Raw genomic sequence first — 16,592 nt, forward strand, 5'->3', positions numbered from 1 at the left:
CCATCCCATGACCCAAGGGTAGGAATTCCTTCCCCACCCACAGGGTGAAGAGGAGGCAATGACAATTAGAATCCTGAACAGGATGGTCCTAGGGCCCCTGGTGAGCTGTAATTAACTGTTCTTGGCAGATAACTGGTTCCATGATACAGCAAAGGCTGCCTGGGCCCAAACTGGTGGTTGCTGGTGGGCTTGTGCTTTGGCCTTCATTGTTGTCACTTCTTCCCACCCTAGGTGGCTCTTGTCTCCAACATGAGGATTGTTATTTGACTCTACGGTGGCATACTATGCTCTTGGGTTTGGTGTGTTCATAGGTGGTTTCTGAGGCTCCCTCCTGTAAAGGCAGCGACAACACAGCACTGTAACCAGTTGGTGCTTGAGTTCAGCTTACCACGAGTCAGGTCAGGTATCTTTTGTTGCTGTGTCTACTCTGTGAACCATCACTGGCTACTTGGGGGAGCTATACAGATGTTATTTGTGATTGTGCACCCACCCCTTGGGACAGGTCCACTCTTCCTGAGGTTAGTGGAAAGGAAGAAAGAAGACCACCACTCCAGGGAGAATTAAACATGGCACCGTGGATGCCTAGTGAGTGTTTTTCAGGCAAGAGTAATGGCCTTGCCTGGCACTTGGGCGTTGCTTCCCCTGCTTCTGTTCGGCGTGCTCCCCTGGTGTCTAAGAGCATGAATGTGCGAATCCATTGTAGCCCGCAACCCAGGGGCTGATAAAGAACAGAGTAGAAGGAGCATTTGGTACCAGCCTCTCCCACTGGAGGATGTAGCTCAACTGCTTTCCCTATGCAAAACCCCTAGCCAGTGCACCTGGGCTTTGCTTAGTGTGGCTGCTTACCAAGAAGCCAGAGGGCTAAGCTTGGAATGGCACAGCTTGTTGGCTCCCACCTGAGCCATAAACAAAATGACCTAATCATTTATTCACACTATTTTTAAAACATTCACTTAGAAAATATGCGTTTCAAGATTTTTTTTGTAACGTCATTTTCCATTCTATTGTCATGAATGTGCATGGTAACAAAGCACACACTATAAAATTTTCTTTAAACATATATATTTTTGAAAACCATAAATTACTAAAGTTTTATCATATCTCACCCTATTTAAAGTGATAACTTTTAAATTAAAATAATTCACCATGGATACATTTGAAAGCAAAATATTGTGATAGGAATTTATCAAAATAAAATAATTTTATTCACTTATCAAACTTTCTAAAAGAGATCATTAATCTTTTATGGTGTTATTACAAACAAAATGATTTTATTTAGATATCTAAATTCTGTTTATCATCTTCTTGAATTGTTTGTCAAGGAATCTAATTTATCTGGGCTATAAAAACTTGCTGCTTTGAGCTTTTATTTTTTCATCATTCTATTCCATTTTAAACTGTAATGTAACGAAAATGCTGTCTCTGTTATGCCATTACAGAATTTCTTGTAACAGTAATCCATTAAAGTATATTAAAAGTAAAAAAAAAAAAAAAAAAAATTCCCTTCCTGGATGTGGGTCCTAACCCTGGAGAGATTGATTGGCCCTCCCCGTTAGAAGAGGCAGTTGCCTACAAGGTGAGCCGTTGAGTCCCTGAACCTTTCCCTGTTCTCACCCAGAAGGTCCACATGGTGATGGGACAGTGACTGAAATGGAAAGCTGCAACTTATTGTGGTTAGAAATCTAAAATATTGCTTGGTAATTTATATATAGACAGCAATAAAAAAACCTGTGTCATGGAAAAGGCAGGATTCTTGCTAAGGATAGTTTCGGTCCACCCACTACTGGGCCATGGGCCTTGCAGGTTTCCACTGCAGTATTTTGCTGCCTGAGCTTCCATTGCAAGAAAAATCCTGCTCTGTAGGGTCATAGGGAAAAGTCACCCTATGGCACCCTGTGGCATTGTGAGGGGGTTAATTCAAACCCAGCTTAAGCCTGATGTTCTTAAACCCTGTAAACCAACCATTGCCTTGCAGGGAAGGAGGAAGCCTCTCACCCTGATGATAATGATTTGAGGCTCTCTGGAGAAAGATATCTATAAATATAAGCAGGATAAAAAGAACTTCTCCTCCCTATCTGTATGTTCTTAGGGAGTTTCTGAATATAAAATAGAGACTAAATAAGTATGCCTCACCTTAACTGTTGTCTCTCCCAGATTCCCTATGGTCATAGCATTTATGACCTTAAAATATACCGTGGCGGACATGGAATCAGTGAGCAATAAATTAAAATGAAGTCATTGGCACTTAACAACTTGGCTTAATGAAAAGGGACCTTATGAAAATCACAGTTAAAACAATATCGGGCTGGGCATGGTGGCACGTGCCTGTAATCCCAGCACTTTGGGAGACCAGGGCAGGTGGATCTCCTGACGTCAGGAGTTTGAGACCAGCCTGGCTAACATGGCGAAATCCCGTCTCTACTAAAAATACAAAAATACAAAAAAAAACCAAAAACAAACAAATAAAAAAGCTAGCCAGGTGTGGTGGTGCATGCCTGTAATCCCAGCTACTCGGGAAGCTGAGGCAGGAGAATCATTTGAACTTGGGAGGTGGAGATTGTAGTGAGCTAAGATTGCACCAGTGCACTTCAGCCTGGGTGACAAGAGTGAAACTACATCTCAATAAATAAATAAATAAAAATAAAAATAAATAAAATAGTTAATATGGCCAATGTAAATTAAAACAGAGCCTTCAAGAATTAAGGCTGGGCATGATGGCTCCCAGCATTTCAAGAGGCTGAGGCAGGCAGATTGCTTGAACTCAGGAGTTCAAGACCAGCCGGGGCAACATGACAAAACCCTCTCTGTACCAAAAAATAAAATTAGCTGGGCATGGTGGTGCACACCTGTAATCCCAGCTACCTGGGTGGCTGAGGCATGAGAATTGCTTGAACATAGGGGGTGAAGGTTGCAGTCAGTCAAGATTGTACTACTGCACTCCAGCCTGGGTGGCAGAGCAAGACTCTATCCAAAAAAAAAAAAGAATTGAAACTTGTAAGAAGGGGTGATTATCCCTAATGCACCTGCATTTAGCAGCCAAACTTGGCCTCTTTAACCTGGAAAGCATGAATATGAATAGTGCCTCATGGTGGATTGCTGGAATCTTAAGGTCCTCAGACCTGATACCCAATATTATTGAAGTTACTGACTCCATCTAATAAGCAACTGGTAAATATTTTGCTATTATAGATTTGACTTGTGTTAGGGTTCTCTAGAGGGACAGAACTATACATATATCTATATATCTATATATATAAAATATGGGAGTTTGTTAAGTATTAACGCATACAAACACAGGGTCCCACAACACACTGTCTGCAGGCTGAGGAGCAAGGAGAGCTAGTCCAAGTTCCAAAACTGAAGGACTTGGAGTCTGATGTTCGAGGGCAGGAAGCATCCAGCATGGGAGAAAGATGTAGGCGGGGAGGCTAGGCCAGTCTCTCTTTTAACATTTTTCTGCCTGTATATATTCTAGCCTCACTGGCAGGTGATTAGATTGTGCCCACCCAGATTAAGGTGGGTCTGCCTTTCCCAGCCCACTGACTCAAATGTTAATCTTCTTTGGCAATACCCTTACAGACACACCCAGGATCAATACTTTGTATCCTTCAATCCAATTAAGTTGACACTCAGTATTAACCATCACAAGTCCACTCCTTGTCAACTTGAACCCATACACATCTCCTGAGATCATACATAATCTTCAAATAAAGACAATAATAAGGTCATAATTATGCCTAACATAATACAACTATCCTTCATACAACGGGAACATACCAATTCCCAACCCAAATACTATTACATAAAGTTAACAATACATAAATGCTGATGTGAAGTCAATAAATATTATGTCACATGATAAAGAGAAAGGAAATAAAGTGAAGTTTTTTTAGTACAAGTATATATATGCACAAACATGTTCTTAACAAAAGAGAGAGGAAATACTCATGACAATTACAGTCCTCGTTTCTGCAGGGGGTCACATGGTCATAGCTGGTATTCATGACTACCTTCTACTATCCCTTCTGTATTCCCTTTGCCTTCAGCAAGCACCTCAGCAGGTCATGGTTTTTTCCCTGGTGGAGTGACCCAAACCTTCATTCCTGAAGGGTCTGGGTCATTTGTAGTCCTGGCTGGATTGGGCTCTTATAGTTTCCTATTGACCTTAATTATAGTGCACGGTAATACTAAGAGATACCCTAATGATCTCCTGTGTTCCATACATACTCTTCCTTACCTCCGTTGTGGAGTACTAGACTGATTCCATCTTGATAGTCTGGGTCAGTCACCCCAGGCAACGCTCTAACTCCTTTTTTTTTTTTTTTTTGAGAACGAGTTTACTCTGTCACCCAGGCTGGAGTGCAATGGTACGATCTCAGTTCACTGCAACCTCTGCCTCCCGGGTTCAAGCAATTCTCCTGCCTCAGCCTCCTGAGTAGCTAGGATTACAGGCGCAAGCCACCATGCCCAGCTAATTTTTGTATTTTTAGGAGAGACAGGGTTTCACCATATTGGTCAGGCTGGTTTCGAACTCCTGACCTCATGATCCGCCCACCTTGGCCTCCCAAAGTGCTGGGATTATAAGCGTGAGCCACTGCGCCCGGCCCTGTAACTCCCTTCTTAGCCTGTTCACTTAAAGGTAGGAGAAGCCCAAAGTGTCCAGGTGGCAATCTTCCAGTTTAATGGAATTGTTGTTGGGTCTCCTGGTGGCAGTGTTCCTCCCTATGGAACTAAGACCTCTAGGTCAGCAAAACGTAATGTTGCAGGAATAGGAAGCAAAAATTTTGCTAGTGGAACACTAGGGGTGATGGTAAGTGGTTCCACTTTCACTTCCACCCCTTGATTCCTGGACCCATGAATCCTAGCTATGGGAGAAACAGTACCAAATATTGGACGCTGATTCAGAGCATACACAGCCTTCTGGAGAACTTTGCCCCAGTCTTGCAAAGTATTGTCATCTAGTTGGTGTTATAATTGTGACTTCAAAAGGCCATTCCACTGTTCTGTCAATCCAGCTGCTTCAGGATGATGGAGAACATGGTAAGACCAGTCAATTCCATGAGCATGAGCCCACTGCTGCACTTTTTTAGCCATAAAGTGAGCACCTTGGTTAGAGGCAATGCTGTGATGGTGGATAAGGTATTCTGTGAGTCCACAGATGGTAGTCTTGGCAGAAGCGCTGCATGCAGGATAGGCAAACCCATATCCGGAGTAAGTGTCTATTCCAATGAGGACAAATCTCTGCCCATTTCATGATGGAAGAGGTCTAGTATAATCAACCTGCCACCAGGTAGCTGGCTGATCACCCGAGGAATGGTGCCATATCAAGGGCTCAGTGTTGGTCTCCGCTGCTGGCAAATAGGACATTCAGCAGTGGCCATAGCCAGGTCAGCCTTGGTGAGTGGAAGTCCATGTTGCTGAGCCCATGCATAACCTCCATTCTTGCCACCATTGCCACTTTGTTCATGGGCCCATTGGCGATGACAGGGGTGGCTGAGGAAAGAGGCTGAGTGGTGTCCACGGAACGGGTCATCCTATCCACTTGATTATTAAAATCCTCCTCTGCTGAGGTCACCTGTTGGTGAGCACTCACATGGGATGCAAATATCTTCAGAGTTTTTGACTACTAAGAGAGATGCATCCACACACCTCTTCCCCAAATTTGTCACCAATTTTCCAGTAATGCTTCTTCCAAGTCCCTGACCATCCAACCAAACCATTGGCTATAGCCCATGAATCAATATATAATAGCACATCTGGCCATTTCTCCTTCCGTGCAAAGTGCACAACCAGGTGCACCGCCCACTGGGAAGATTTCCCTTCACCGCTGTCCTTCAGTGATGTCCTAGAAAGGGGCTGTAGTGCTGCAGCTGTCCACTTTTGGGTGGTGCCTACATATCATGCAGAATCACCTGTGAACCAGGCCCTAGTCCTCTTTTCCTCTGTCTGCTGATCATAGGGAACTCCCCATGAGGCCATCGGTGCAGGCTGGGGGAGAGAAGGCAGGGTGGCAGGAGTGGAGGCCATGGGTATTTGAGCCACTTCTTCATGTAACTCACTTGTGCCTTCAGGACCTGCTCGAGCCTGATCACGTTTATACCACTTCCATTTGATGATGGAATGCTGCTGCGCATGACTCACTTTATGGCTATATGAGTCAGAAAGCACCCAGTTTATAATAGGCAGTTCAGGTTGCCAGGTAACTTGATGACCCATAGTCAAATCTTCAGTTTCCACCAGAGCCCAGTAATAGCCCAAGAGCTGTCTCTCATAAGGAGAGTAGTTATCTGCAGAAGATGGCAGAGCCTTGCTCCAAAATCCTAGAGGCTTCCATTGTGATTCACCTATGGGGGCCTGCTAAAGACTCCAAACAGCATCCCTATCTGCCACTGACACCTCCAGCACCATTAGATCTGTTGGGTCATATGGCCCAAGTGACAGAGCAGCTTGCACAGCAACCTGGACCTATTGCAGAGCATTCTCCTGTTCTAGACCCCACTCAAAACTGACAGCCTTTCAGGTCACTTGATAAATGGGCAGGAGTAACACACCCAAATGAGGAATGCATTGCCTCCAAAATCCAAATAGGCCCACTAGGCATTGTGCCTCTTTCTTGATTGAAGGAGGGGCCAAATGCAGCAACTTATTCTTCACCTTAGAAGGAATATCTCAACAGGCCCCCCCCACTGGACCCCTAGAAATCTTACTGAGGTAGAAGGTCCCTGAATTTAAGTCGGATTTATTTCCCATCCTCTGGCACACAAATGTCTCACCAGTAAGTCCAGTGTGTTTGCTACTTCTTGCTCACTGGATCCAGTCAGCGTAATATCATCAGTGTAATGGACCAGTGTGATATCTTGTGGAAGCGAAAAGTGATCAAGGTGTCTCCAAATAAGAAAAAGTGATCAAGGTGTTTCCGAATAAGATTATGACACAAAGCCAGAGAATTGATATACCCCGGAGGTAGGAGAGTAAAGGTATATTGCTGGCCTTGCCAGCTGAAGGCAAATTGCTTCTGGTGGGCCTTATGGAAAGGAATGGAGGAAAAGACATTTGCCAAGACAATGACTGCATACCACATACCAGGAAATGTGCTAATTTGCTCAAGCAATGAAACCACATCTGCTACAGCAGCTGCAATTGGAGTCACCACTTTGTTAAGTTTACAGTAATCCATGGTCATTCTCCAAGATCTGTCTTCTGCACAGGCCAAACGGGAGAGTTGAATGGGGATGTGGTGGGAATCACCACCCCCGTGTCTTTCAAGTCCTTGATGGTGGCACTAATCTCCATAATCTCTCCAGGGATGCGATACTGTTTTTGATTTACTATTTTTCTAGGTAAAGGCAGTTCTAATGGCTTTCATTTGGCCTTTACCACCATAGTAGCCCTTATTCTACCAGTTAGGGAGCCAATATGGGAGTTCTGCCAGCTGCTAAGTGAGTCTATGCCAATTATGCATTCTAGCACTGGGGAAATGACCACAGGATAAGTCCAGGGACCCAATGGACCCACTGTAAGTTGGGCCTGAGCTAAAATTTCATTAATTACCTGATCTCCATGAGCCCCTACTTTAACTGAAGGACCACAGTGATGTTTTGGGTCCCCTGGAATCAGTGTTAACTCAGAGCCAGTGTCCAGCAGTCCCCAAAATGTCTGATCATTTCCCTTTCCCCAGTGCACAGTTACCCTGGTAAAAGGTTGGAGGTCTCCTTCTGGAAGGATGAGAGAAACAGTCACTACATAAATTGTCAGTAATGTATTGGGGTCCTTCCTCAAGGGGACCTGGACTCCCCTTCATTCAAGGGGTTCTGAATCTGTAAACTGGCTCAAGTCTGGAAATTTATTGAGGGGTTGTGATTCTCTGTTTTGTTTTTGTTGTTTGTTTTTGAGACAGAGTATCCCTCTGTCATTCAGGCTGGAATGGATTGGTGCGATCTCGGCTCACTGCAACCTCCACTTCCCAGGTTCAAGCAATTCTCCAGCCTCTGCCTCCTTAGTCGCTGGGATTACAGGTTTGCGCCACCATGCCTGGCTGATTTTTGTATTTTTAGTAGAGATGGGTTTTCACCATGTTGGCCAGGCTTGTCTTGAACTCCTGACCTCAGGTGATCTGCCTGCCTTGGCCTCCCAAAGTGCTGGGATTATAGGCATGAGCCACTGTGCTGGCTGATTGTCTGTTTTTATAATCCAAATTAGTCTTTTGTCCCTTCGACTTAGAAATTTTCTGCTTTTATAAATTAAGTAGGAATACAGTAGGCTTCCTATCACTTTCACCTGTAGGAACACCATGATTAACCAGTGCTAGAACTCTGCATTAGTCAGACTCTTCTGGTTGCCACTTTGCCTCTGCTGTCCATTACAGTAGCCACGCCCACCTTGCCTTTGATGGTTGAGTGCTGCCACTTGGCCCCTGCCACTCCAGGATCCAATTATTACCACTGTATTTAAATTTTGTAGTTGAGTATCTGCAGTTCCCACTGTTAGATCTGACATACAGAGAACGGCAATTAGAGGGCTCTTCAAAGATGCAGGTGCTGCCCTCACAAATCTGTTTCACAAGGCATTGGTCAAGGGTATATCTTCTGGACCCTCCCAACTGGGATGAGTAGGTTTAAAGTGACTAATCCACTCCACCATCCCAATCTCCCCAAGCCTTTGTATCCCTTCCTCTACATTAAACCAAGGGAGGTCAGGCATTTCCAGCTCGCTTGCAGTGGATCATCTTCTAATCTGTATTTTAGTTAACCAAGCAAATAAACTATTACAACCTTTATTAACTCCCCGAGTGGCAACATTAAATGCAGAGTCCTTACTTAGTGGGCTCAAATCAATAAATTCAGCCTGATCCAACTCTATGTTCTTTCCACCATTATCCCACACCCTTAATATCCATTCCCATGCTTGTTCTGCAGATTTGTTTATATGAATTAGAAAACTCAAGCAGTTCTTTTTGAGTGTAGTGCACACTCTCAGCCTCACCTCTAGGGGCCCGTCGGGACTTTAGTTATAGGTCTAGCAGCAAACGGTTGTTGGGGGTGGCTCCTGAGGAAAATCATCATCTTGCCTGTCAACTAGCTCAAGGGAAGCCATCGCCATTGCCTCAGGCAGCATAGGGTTTATCTCCTCAGACAAAGGTGGAAAGGCTGATGGCAGCATGGGTCAGGGAGGGGATGTTGCCACTACTGGGGATGGGGAAGTTGTTTCTTCTGGCAAAAAAGATTCATCGGAGTTTACACACTCAGTGTCCTCAGCTTCATCAGGCTCCTCCCACACATCACCATTCCAAGTTGCAGGCCCTATTCTTTTCCAATCAATGCCCTCACTTTTGCAGTAGACACCTAGCGAGGCTGTGCATGCACCTTTTGTTGCAGGTCAGCCACTTGCATGGTAAGAGCTTATGTCTGTTTTTCCACAATTTTAGCTCTTTCTCTATAGGAGATAAGACTCACTCAGGGCAATCTTAGCAGATTTGAGTCTCAGTATCTGCTTCTGAAGCTGGAAGATAGAATCCCTGAGTTCATTTTCTTTTTTGTTGTTTTTTTTTGATGGAGTCTCGCTTGGCCGCCAGGCTGGAGTGCAATGGTGCAAACTCGGCTCATTGCAACCTCCACCTCCCAGGTTCAAGTGATTCCCTTGCCTCAGCCTCTTGAGTAGTTGGGACTACAGGTATGCAACACAATGCCCATCTAATTTTTTTTTTTTTTTAATTTTAGTAGAGACAGGGTTTCACCATGTTGGCCAGGATGGTCTCGATCTGCTGACCTCGTGATCTGCCCGCCTTGGCCTCTCAAAGTGCCGGGATTATAGGCATAAGCCACTGCACCTGGCCTAGTTAATCATTTTCTTTCACCACTTTGTCCACTGAATGTAGGAGCAAGCAAGCAGCTTCATTATGTTCCTTAGTTCTTCACATATGGTCAAAGGTATTACATATAGAGTTACTAAACTCCTTGCCTCTCACGAGCAATGAATCAGGAGTGTCAAATGTGTTTATTTTGCATAACTATCTAAACAGTTCATGCCAAGGACTATCAGTGTTTTTCATACTACTAGAAGTAGAGTCCTTAGCATTTTTGGGTCTAATCATAGCAAGCAGCCAACTCCAGAAACCCCAAAACCAATGAAAGAACTTCATACTTAATATTCTGTTCCTCTAGAACCACTCCTGGTACCAAAATCTGTTACAGTTCTCTAGAGGGACAGAACTAATGGAATGTGTGTACTTGTGTGTGTGTGTGTGTGTGTGTGTGTGTGTATATATATGTATAGATAGGTTTATTAAGTCTTAACTCACATCATCACAGGGTCCCACAATAGGCTGTCTGCATGCTGAGGAGCAAGGACAGCCAGTCCAAGTTCCAAAACTGAAGGACTTGGAGTCCGATGTTTGAGGATAGGAAGCATCCAGCACAGGAGAAATATGTAGGCTGGGAGGCTAGGCCAGTCTTTTTCACCTTTTTCTGCCTGCTTATATTCTAGTCATGCTGGCAGCTGATTAGATTGTGCCCCACCCAGATTAAAGGTATCTCTGCCTTTCCCAGCCCACTGACTCAAATGTTAATCTCCTTTGGCAACACCCTCACTGATACACTCAGGATCAATACTTTGTATCCTTCAATCCAATCAAGTTGACACTCCGTATTAACCATCATATGGCTAATATGCTCTGTTCAGAGCCTATTTCAACAGCCTCTAGGCTGTAGTTTTCCTTCATTTTTATTTATTTTTATTTTTTATTTTTATTTATTTATTTATTTATTTTGAGACGGAGTCTCACTCTGTCGCCCAGGCTGGAGTGCAGTGGCCGGATCTCAGCTCACTGTAAGCTCCGCCTCCCGGGTTCACGCCATTCTCCTGCCTCAGCCTCCCGAGTAGCTGGGACTACAGGCACCCGCCACCTTGCCCGGCTAGTTTTCTGTATTTTTTTTTTTTTGGTAGAGACGGGGTTTCACCATGTTAGCCAGGATGGTCTCGATCTCCTGACCTCGTGATCCGCCCGTCTCGGCCTCCCAAAGTGCTGGGATTACAGGCTTGAGCCACCGCGCCCGGCCCCCGTATGCCTCTACCAGGTTATCCATGGGGTACTGTAGCAGCCTTGTCATCATATAGTCTTTGTAGGCAAGATCTCAGCTGCATCCAAATTTCTCTAAGAGGACAACTATGATATTACACTGACAACATCTTTTGAGAAGTTACTTTTGACACACAAATTCAGGACATACAAGTACTGACAAAGGAGCACACAAAAAGTGGTCTCCACACGTTGTGTGAGGGGTCTTGCCACCTCTGTTAAATTCCTGAAAGCTATTTGGTAATCTGAGGGCCATTTCTTCCCTGACACCATCAAGAAGCAGCTATTGACTTTCTCAGTACACACAATGTAAATACGAATACCTTTTAGTCCTCTTTGAGATCTAGAGGTGACATATTCCTCATTTACAAGTTTTACTTAATTTCACTGATGCTGTTACTTGCAAGTTGGCTCACCTTGAATAGATTCCCTTCAACAAAAGGCTTTAGAATCTGTCCACATTGCAACACGACAGGAATCCCATGAGTCTCCTCAAAGACCCCTTTACCATAGGGGCTTTCGCAGCCTTCTCTCATAACTCATGATGGCCACAAACTGCCCATGAGCCCCTGATGCAAGAAACTGTCCTCTTTGACATTGCACTGTACATCATTAGAGCAACAACTGTTGGTCACATACTAGGGTCTCTTGGAAATGGAGGCTTTTACAGGTCCTGAGCTTGTGACCCTCCATACCAGCTGCCCATCGTTCCTTGGGTCACAGAAGCAGAGCCCTGCAAGTTTGGCATAGCTACCAAAACCTCCTTGATGTAGGATGGAGCCACACCCGAGCCCTCTGGCATACTCCATCTGCGGGCGGGGTGGCTTCCTTTCTTCTCAACCTCTTGGCAAATGCCATGGTACTGGAGGAGGTCCTTGGCTACCTGAGGATCCCTATGAGATTAACTGAACAGAAATAGGAGTTTCTAGACTATACATGCTGGAGCTCGGTGGAATGTTGCTGCTTTCCATCCTTTATTCAGGATGCCCCTGACCAAGGGTCAGCACCAGTGGCCACTTTCAGGCAGTCGTCCTAGCACTGGATGTCCTAACCCTGGCCAAAAAATGATACTGTCAGTACATTTTTAGGCCATTGCCTAAGAGTTGCCCCCTTTGGGGTAAAGATCTCTGGGAATCTCTTGCCTCAGAGATACCCAGAATATAAATCAAAGTAACAGGTGTCAAGGCCACAATACAGCACCTCACCTGAACACACCTTTCTGACCAGATATTACTGATAGTGACCAAGGCACTTCGCAGAATACACAGTGGTGAGCTTTTGGAAAAGGCATTCAATGAAAGTTCTACCTCCCGCCGGGCACAGTGGCTCAAGCCTGTAATCCCAGCACTTTGGGAGGCCGAGGCGGGTGGATCATGAGGTCAGGAGATTGAGACCATCCTGGCTAACATGGTGAAACCCCATCTCTACTAAAAATACAAAAAATTAGCCGGGCGTGGTGGCAGGCGCCTGTAGTCCCAGCTACTCAGGAGGCTGAGGCAGGAGAATGCTGTGAACCCGGGAGGCAGAGCTTGCAGTGAGCCGAGATTGTGCCACTGCACTCCAGTCTGGGTGACAGAGCGAGACTCTGTCTCAAAAAAAACAACAACAAAAAAAGAAAGTTCTACCTCCCATCTAGGTCCCAAGCAGCTGGTTTAGTTGGGAGTTCTCTGATTTAAGTTACAAAGGAGCAAATGGATACCCTGCTGTGTATCACTATTGCCACAGGCATTGACTGAATTTATGTCCCCTAGGTATAGCACTTCCTATGTCAGTGCCACACAGGTTCCCAGACTGTCTGCATGGGCCATAAAGTGGGACACCTCTAAAGTTTATGTTTTTGATGACCGTCTTGCCATATTACCCTCTTTCTGTCAATTTAATCTTGAAGTGCTTATCCATCTCTTGTCTGCCCTGCTCAGACCTTCATACTCTGTTGCTGGAATGAAGCCTGGCACACGATTGTCCCATAATAACATATCTGTTAGATGGATGGATGGTGATTCCCAGGGCTCTTCTATGCATCTTCAAAAACTATCCTGTGGATCTTCTGTTCTCTCATACAGCAATTCTCTCAAAACATTATTCACAACTCTCTTATACATTCTCAAGACTTAAAGCTTGTGATTCTCAAATTATATCACTCTCTCACTTGTCCTGTTTGCTCTAGAGTCCTACAGTATTTTACTTACTTATGTTAAATTCTTCTTGCGTTTTAATTCTAACTTTCTCAATATAGTAAAAGCTAAAAAGTAAAATTGTATCTCACAAATCTTAAATTTTCACTTCATATTTTTAATTCATCACTTCACATTTTTAATTCATTAGGTCTACTATAACTGATAAAAATGAAATCACTTTAAATCTTCTAGCTCTCTCACATTTTTTTTTGAGATAGGGTCTTGCTGTGCTGCCCAGGCTGGTCCTGGACTCCTGGGCTCAGATGTTCCTTCTGCCTCAGTCTCCTGAGTAGCTGGGATTACAAGTGTGAGCCACCATACATTATCACACTCTTAATGTTGTTTTGCAGTTCTTCTTTCACTTTTATGAAGTGTCTTCAAAATACCTTCTTATTCTTACTTTCTACTGACATCACCCACAAGCAGATCCATGTATTTATTATGATCATGCTCTGATTAATCTAATTCATGATAGAATTAGATTTAAAATGTAAAACTTCAAATGTCTGATTTACCTTGTTACTAGCCTGGCAGGATAAATCTATGATTTCTCTACTCTTACCTAACGCCTAAAATGTAAGCTTTTTTTTTTTTTTTTTAAGACAGAGTCTTGCTCTGTTGCCCAGGCTGGAGTGCCCTGGTGTGATCTCGGCTCACTAGAAGCTCTGCCTCCCTACTTCAGGGGTTTCTCCTGCCTCAGCCTCTTGAGTAGCTGGGCCTACAGGCACCTACCACCACACTGGCTAATTTTTGTAGTTTTAGTAGAGATGGAGTTTTATCATATTGGCCAGGCTGGTCTTGAACACCTCACCTTGTGATCCACCTGCCTCAGCCTCCCAAAGTGCTGGGATTACAGGCGTGAGCCACTGTGCCTGGCCTAAAATGTAAGTTCTTTAACAAGCTTCACATGTGGCCACATTTAGCCTGACCAAATTTATTTTTCTCTGTTGCCCCAAACCCTGCCCAACTCTATTTGGTAAAGTCACCTAGATGTCTCTCAAACATGTAGTGCTCCTTACCCTGTTTGCCCTTTTCATTCTAGCATGTATCTTTCCTGTACAGATGGTTAAATGAATGAATAAGTGAAAAGTGGTTAAAGTAATGCCTGGTATATATAATAAAGTCTTATTGCTGTTGTTCTTGTTACATACATTTTAGGTTAGAGCTGAAGTTTTCTAATTTATTTTTCATGAAATATCCATTAGCTGCATTATTCATGTACATAAAATGACTGTATATTAATCTACTATTCGATTATCTAATACCTGATTATCTGATACCTGACCAGATTAAGTTCTTGACTAGTTTTTTTTTAATTTCCAATTACAATTTTCTACCCCCAGAGAGAAAGATCCTTCTTTTACTCTTCCTTCTTTTACTAAGTAACATGCAGTAGATATTACTTTGTTGATTGTATAGCCTGGGTTGTGAGTACTCTTTTATATTTATTCACACAGAAAACCAAGGAACTCTTTTTAAGTAGATATGCTAAGGTGAAAATATTCAGCTTGATTATTGGGGGTAAATTGGCAAGAAGTTTAAGGTTTGTGTTTTGAAATAGCTTTCCAAGAAATTGTGATGCATTCCACTTACTAGTATGTGTCCACTGATTTACCACTCATTCAGATAATTTAAAAGAAATCAGAAATAGAGCAACACCTGCTCGGACCTTAGGGTACATTTGTGGCAAAAGAACAAAACCATCATGAAAATATTTTAAAGTTAAACTGTTAGAAAGAAATATTTGTTATAGAGCAGTGCCATACAAAGTGAAAAAGTTAATATTGCCACCTTTTAACTGCACAGATTTATGAAGATTTTTTTGGATATTATGGGATAATAGCTATTTCTTGAAGGCATCCTGCTGCTGAGTAGGGCTAAGATTGAAAGGCCCAGTAACGAAGTGGATGCTTATAAATGCAGGTCTGTGGTTGGGGATGAGCAATTTATGGAGGAAAGACTGTTTGGATTGTGGACAGCAGAGGATAGTGATTGTGGTAATAAGGAGTGATAGTTGCCAATAGCAAGTAGAATCCATTTGTCAGATCTGGTCTGTGAGTGTGGACTTTATCTGTTTTTTTTTCTTAGTGCTTTGGGACACTAGGCTCAAGGATGGGTAGGTTTTTGACCATAGTATTGTTAATATTGTGTTGAATCTGGGTAAGAACAGAGTGATAGTTGTCAGAGGAAACTTCATAATAAAAAGATACAGTTGATTATCATGATTCATGGTATTTATGTTCTGGAAAGTTACCACAAGCACTGAATTAATGAATATTGAATCATTGCTCCCAGAAGAAATACAGGGTTAGTTCCTGCCAGGCTTTGCCCACATTTTTGTTAGCTGATCCATACATAACTTTTTTTATATGGGTTTATTTTTAAAAAATCTTATTTAATATATATAGCTGATTTATTAATATTGAATTTATGGCCAACGGCACTACAACTCATGCCTGAATAAAGCTAATTTAACACACATATTTTCTCCACAGGCACATCACAGCCTTCTTGCACTTAGGAACACGAGAGACAGTACTTCAGTCCTACACTAGGGGACTATTTTAAACAGTGAAATCACCAGCAAAACCCACAAAACTGAAAAATGTGGCACTAACGGTAGCAGAGAAGGGCACTTGTTTATAGTATGAGAACTGAAACAAGAAGCTAGAGCATTGACTTGTTCAGTTTCACCTGGGAATATGTGTGTTGGGTGACTGAAATTTTTAAGTGCTCAGTGCATGTTCTTGACAACGAAAGCACCAAGAGTCTTGGTTTTGGGTTTACAAATAAGTTTGAATGAGTAGATGAATTTGTAGTCACAAAATCCATGAATAATGAGGATTAACTGTATGAAGATCAGTAAAGATTCTAAGATTAGGTTGAAAACTGTGGTCTTTAAAGCTTATAATGGAAAGAGAAACCAGACATACTGAAATAAATAAATGGTTAAAAAATTATATATGTATATTCATATATATAATATATACAGCTTTATATTCTATATTATATGTATGAAAAGTAAAGGATGACTTTATATATAAAAATAGAGCTGTGTGAAGTATAAGACTTTATGAAGTAAGTTGATAAATAGGGAAATTTTATGATTTGATGGCTATGACAGGTTCATTAATGACAACTGTGGTAGAATAAAATGAACATAAAACAGCAGAATAAAACTACATAACTGATCTTGTTTCCATAGCCTACATGTCTGCATTTTCTGGGCATTGGCTTTTTGTGTGAATCAGCTAGAGTGAGAATTATTGTCTGGGCAATAGGAGTTTTCTTTTGCACATGGACAATTATTGCACTCTGCATTTGTAATTTGGTGTTGATGA

The sequence above is a fragment of the Chlorocebus sabaeus genome, chromosome 9 (assembly GCF_047675955.1).
Source record: "Chlorocebus sabaeus isolate Y175 chromosome 9, mChlSab1.0.hap1, whole genome shotgun sequence".
NCBI classification, from domain to species: domain Eukaryota; kingdom Metazoa; phylum Chordata; class Mammalia; order Primates; family Cercopithecidae; genus Chlorocebus; species Chlorocebus sabaeus.